This window comes from Erythrolamprus reginae, chromosome Z, assembly GCF_031021105.1.
Source record: "Erythrolamprus reginae isolate rEryReg1 chromosome Z, rEryReg1.hap1, whole genome shotgun sequence".
NCBI classification, from domain to species: domain Eukaryota; kingdom Metazoa; phylum Chordata; class Lepidosauria; order Squamata; family Dipsadidae; genus Erythrolamprus; species Erythrolamprus reginae.
This window is the reverse complement of record NC_091963.1, coordinates 46289571-46295606: the sequence shown is the minus strand read 5'-3', so window position 1 is coordinate 46295606 and position 6036 is coordinate 46289571. Positions and strand designations below refer to the sequence as shown.

The following is a 6036-nucleotide window of genomic DNA, read 5'->3' as shown; positions in this document are numbered from 1 at the left end:
GGCGTAACTACTCCAGGTCAAAAAGTTGAGGGTCAAAAGTTTACGTCTTGCACTGCTCTTAGTCATGAGCAGCCTAGACAGAGTTTGATGTCAATGTTATAGCCAAGATCTTGACTATCAACACAAAAGATAAAACAGCTTCGAGTTAAGTGAGGATCACAGTATGGACTCCAGGTGAACTCTGGTGGTTGGTCGAATGACCTCAATTACTGAGGGAAGAATAGAAAATCCCTCTTTTCAGAGAAGAATACACATTGTATTTCATCTTGAATTATCAAGCACAGACTTTCCCTGAATCAGGTGAACGTGGTGCTAAGGCACAAATAGCCCCATTCTTCTGCAGAAATGCATGTGAGCTGCATACACCGATATAAATATCTTTCTGAGTTCTGTACAAATAAATACTAACCAATTCATTCAGGAGAATTTCCATTTATTTTAATGATCCAGAGTTGCACCTTTCATAAAGAGAACTATGAAAAATCCTTTTATCCTTTGTATACGTGTGCCTTGATTCCAGCTTTCCCTAATTTCGTGCCCTCCAGAAATTTTGAGCTAACATGGGTAAAAATTGTCCAAATGCATTTAGAGAATGCCACAATAGAGAAAGTTGCTTTTATCTGAGATGTTTGCTGGACTAATATAGGTTTATCTTTAAAAACTCACCAGTTGTCTTTTTAGGTCCCTTTTTGGAGCAAGAAAGAATGGTGCATACAAATGTGTAAAAAAAAGAGATTTAGCTGTGAATAGATTGCAATGCACTTTCTATGTTTCAGTACTTAGCAAATTGTACGCATCTTTGTTCAGTTATAAGTGGGTTTTTAAGTAATATTTGGATTTGGGGAGTGAAACATCTAGATTCTAGACTAATATGTGGTGTTTGCTCTTCAAGCAACAAATTTATAATTCTATTTTTAGTAGGTAAATATATTTGCATTACTTTATACATGCATGTAATATGTATATTTTCCTTTGGTGAAATGCTTTTACTTATTACATTTAACAAATAATTTCCTTCTTCCAAGAAGCAGAAAAGGATGGTTGGAAGAGTTTATTTAACCTGCTAAAATGGGGTGCTTTGTCTTTTCTACCCAACCTCAATTTGCTTATTTTCAGATTTTTGCAAAATATTTTGTGTTGTATACAGTTGCCACAAATAGATGAATAACCACAGGATATAGAACATTTCCTGGCAAGACTATCTACACATATTGATTGAGAAGCGGCTTTTTTTGAATTCAGTGTGGTTCTGTGCAAAGGAGCAGAGCTGAACTTTTTATGATGGTCTGATTTGGAAAAAGGTCTTCTGTATAGATGCAATTACATAACAATGATAAAACTTATCTTTTTATTATCTTCTTTATAGAAGAAGAAAATATTTATAACAAAATATATCAATGTTTTCTATATTCAAATAAAGTAGAAAGTTTATTCTGTAGGAACAAACTATTCTGGTTATAAGGCAGTGGTTGCACAGATGTTGAGCTTCTAGAAATTTGACGATCTGTTTTGATTTTTTTTTCTTGATGTGCTTCTTGGTGTATTTTTCTTGGAAATTCTTCTAAAATACCAAACTCTCTCTCTTCCACATCTTAAATTTAGGAGAAGATAATCATCAGAAAACTTTGTTAAAATGCTGATTAAAAACAACTGAGTGTAAAGTTAAGGAGGACACCTCCCTTCCTAAAATCTCAGAATTACCGGATTTGATAGTACTTTTGAATTCAATGGCCTTATCTCCAGATAACTGTATATAGCATAAAATTTGGAAGGCAGAATATGAGCTGAATATAATTTCTCTACCCACAGAAAACAGTAGATGTCTTTGGACTTTTTTCTTTAAAATAACAGTTTAATGAATCAGAGCTTTGTAAAAGGTGGAGAAACCTGCCTTTCCCCTTTCTACACTACTTTTGCCTTAAGGTGCAATTTGAAGGCAATCAGTTGAAAGTGTTGAAAAAAGGGAATTTTTCAAATACACATTGGTGTTTTAAGTCGTTCTTGGCATTCTTTTTTTCAAATTGTTTTTTTGGGGGGGAAACAATTTTAAAAGCTTTTTATTTTCTTGCATTTTGGATAAATCTAGAACGAAAGACGGATTGTATATTTATGTGAATAAGGCATATAAATACCAACCCCCAGCTCTTGCGGTCAGCACAATTAAGATAACTTAATTCTCAATTTTTCTGATTACAAAGAACCAATTTCACTGTCCCTTTGTTTTGTTTTTAATATTTTTTATTCTGTATTTATTGTTTTTATAAATAATTCAAAGCAGTAAACATATATAATACTCCTTCCTCTTTCTATTTTCCACTCAACAACAATATGGTCAGGTGAGTTGGACTGAGAATGACCAGCCCAAAGTCATCCAGCTGAGTTTGGGACTAGAACTTAGTCTCCTTTTTTACCCTGCTGCCTTAATTATTAGACCACACTGGCTCTGTCTGTATCTTCAACACTCAGATTCCTTTTTAAGAATAACTGTTAAGAGAATGCAAAGACCAGAAACAGTCAAGCCTTAGGTTGAAAATTCTTACAAATAGATGCATTTGCTCAGCTAGCATTTCTTCCAATGTCAAAATCCAACTGTCAAAGGCTGAGCTTCAAAGAAATTCCTTTTAATGAGCTTTTTTTATTATTATTCCAGAAAGTGAAAGGCAAATATAGTCCTTACATTTCACAAACATTACATTTTTGTTCTAGATGAATTTCAGGGTCTTTCCCATTTAGGAATAAAAGATTTAACCTAAGCCTCCCTCTTCCCCCTTTTTAAAAAGAGACTTTCGAAGATCTCCTGGAAAAAAAAAACCGTAAGTCCAAGGCCGAGGTGAACTTCAGGTCAACTTGTCTAACAAATATGAAAATGTCGCTTGGTGAAGGGCACGCCTTGTTATTTAACAAAGACTGTCAATGTGTAAGATTAATAAGGGACAAAATGTGCCCAGTGTCACTTTTCGGCTACTTTGAAACTGGGGGCAGCGTTGTATTGAACAAGGAAAGCTGGGTTAAATATACTAAAAATGCATCAAATCAGTTGGCAAGGCACAGGGTGGTTGATCAGCCATCTTTTCCTTTCGTCTTCTCTCCCAGGCAGCACGTGTGGCAAGACAAAATGTGTGTGTGAGTGAGAGAGAGAGAGAGAAACAGAGAGAGACAGAGAGACAGAGAGAGAGAATTTTTTGCTCCAGATACATACTGCCCTTCTCTAGTCAGGGACCAGCAAAGGAAGATAAATCTGCAACTTTGCTCCCCCAATATTAGATCTTGTGAAATACCGATATAGCTTTTATTCCTTTCTTCTTTAATTTCAGTAAGTCCAGTTACTGTAAATCCCTCACTCCAGACTAGCTCAAAGCTGCTGGAACTTTTGATCTGGAGGTGAGGGGAGCTCTCTTGTCAGCGAAATCATCTTCACCTCCCCCGAAAGACTGCGACTGAGGAGGATGGTGCTTAACGCTGGCTAGGCCAGGTTTCTGGGTCCAGTATGTGTGCCTGTGGAACAGAGCATAAATCTCTGGAGACATAGGGGCGGGTGGGGGGGATGTGCAAACTGCTGCTGGAGAGATGGTGGTCTTGGCCCTGCTCTTGTTTATGATATGATAGGGAAACCATCAAGACAAGGAACAGGCCCATTGCCTGAGAACCACGCAGCAGCGGCTGAGCGGCTTTGGTCGCCTTGGAGATTTACAGGGCCTGCGGAGTAGAACTACTTTTATTTTTGTGGAGATGAGCAAAAGAAGGCACCCAGTGGAAGGCAGTGAAGGGAAGAGAATCGAGAGCACTAATCTTAAGCAGACCCTGGGACATTCTCGCCAGGTGCTATTCAGCAAACAGAATGAAGGTATTTGCTTTCTATGCATCATCATCATCATCATCATCATCATTATTATTATTATTATTATTATTATTATTTAGTAGTAGTAGTAGTAGTAGTAGTAGTAGTAGTAGTAGTAGTAGTAGTATTTCAATAGTTCTAGTCACCCTTAGGTCCTGGGATGAGGGTGGGGTTTTTTCTTTCAAGAAAAAATTATCTGCATTGTTCATCCCAACTACAGACTAGTTTTGGTTCCAATTTGACCAGCACATAAGGATAGGGCCTTAACTACATTGCTCAAAAAAAAAAATAAAGGGAATACTTAAACAAAACAATATAACTCCAATTAAATCAAACTTCTGTGAAATCAAATTGTCCACTTAGGAAGCAACACCGATTGACAATCAATTTCACATGCTGTTGTGCACATTCAACTTCCTACAGAACAAAGCATTCGCTGAGAATATTTCATTCATTCAGATCTAGGATGTGTTATTTGAGAATTCCCTTTACTTTTTTTTTTTTTGAGCAGTATATTTAAACTCATCCCAAGTCCTGTTTGTAGCAATCAAATATGGAACTTCTCCTCCCCATAGCTAACCCAAAGGGCAACATCCACACTTCCACTCTCAGTCCTTTTTAAACCATAAATCGAGATGGGGGAGATGACGACAAGAAAAAATCGTTCCCCTTTGAGATCCACTGTTGGGGTCTCCTTTGATACCTACAACTGTTTTTATGACTACCTCAAGGATATGACATCTTAACTGCCTTCCACAGGTAAAGCAGGTCAGGGGGAAAATGCTTCATACAAAGGCGGCTAGAGATGATAAAAAGGAAATCACTGTGCTCATTAAGAGAGAAGACATATTTCTGGTATTAAATAAAAACCTAGTCTTTGATTTTATAGGTCAGAGTTCAGGTGATAAAGAAAAGAGGCGGGGGAGAGGAAACGAGGTAAGAGATGCAAGGAAGATATAATAACTTTAGTCATAAAATCCTCTTAATGGAAGAGTAACAATGGGATGTGCAAACTAGAAACTAAAAGGGCATAATACAAGTTTTCCTATGGGATACTTTCAAATGTTATTTTAGCAGCATCGTTTTCATGGTGTAGTGCAGTGATTTTCAAGCTTTTTTGAGCCGTGGCACATTTTTTACATTTACGAAACCTTGGGGCACATTGAGCGGGGCGGGGCGGGGGGCTAAAAAAGTTTGGTCAAAAATATTATCTCTCTCTCTCTTACTTCCTTTCGCTCTATTTCTCTCTCCCTCCTTCTCTCCCTTCCTTCCTCTTTCTTTCTCTCCATCCCTCTTTCTTTCTCTTCCTTCCTTCCTCTCTTTTTTGCTCTCTTTCTCTCTCCCTCCCTCCCTCTATGTCTTTCTCTCTCTCTCCTTCCCTTCTTCTCTTTCTCTCTCTCTCTTGCTCTCTTGCTTTATTTCTCTTGTTCTCTTTCTCTCTCTCTTGCTTTCTTTCTCTCTTGTTCTCTTTCTCTCTCTCTCTCGCTCTTTCTCTCTCTTGCTTTCTTTCTCTCTCTGAGCTTCGCGGCAACCTGACCATGTCTCACGGCACACTAGTGTGCCACGGCACACTGGTTGAAAAACACTGGTGTAGTGTATCTATCCCTTCATGAGAAACTCCCATGGATTCACTCAGATTTGTTCTCAAGGAAATGGCCAAAGGCTTTATCCCTTTTGTAAGGATAAAGGAAAAGGGCCTCTGGCTACAGTTATGTATTGGTTAAACAGATGGGGAACATAACAGTTCATGCATTGGTTTCCTTACTCCTTTTGTATTCTGCAATGATGGCAAAATAAAAATAAAAAAACTTTCAGCAGTGTTAGAATACATAAAAACACTTATCTGTGTTTTTACATAAAATACATAAAAACACTTATCTGTGTGAAGATAACAGTTTTCATATGTGAGAAGGTTCTAAAAACCACTAGGTTTGGTGATACAAAAATTCATCTGAAAATTGGGGTTCTGGTAACTTCTTGAATTTCCTTATTAATGCTTGCAGGAAAGACTTCCTTTTTCTTAACTGCTCTTATAATTTGATTTCTGTTCGTTTTATGTCTATCAATTTTCATTTCGAATCTGCATTTCTAAGAAATGCTCTGCCACTCTAGATTTGCCAAAGGTGTTGGGTATTTAGAATAATAAATAAATTCCAGTAAAAACGCCATTTCTGAAAGCCCTGGAGAAGGATTGGAAG

At 37.4% G+C, this 6036-nt stretch overlaps 1 protein-coding gene across 2 annotated transcripts in view; it reads left to right on the top strand.

The window, feature by feature from the left end:
• The window catches only part of HOXA3 (homeobox A3), a 53174-nt gene that overhangs the window by 16907 nt on the left and 30231 nt on the right, over window positions 1-6036 (top strand). The gene's annotated exons all lie outside the window — the stretch shown is intronic.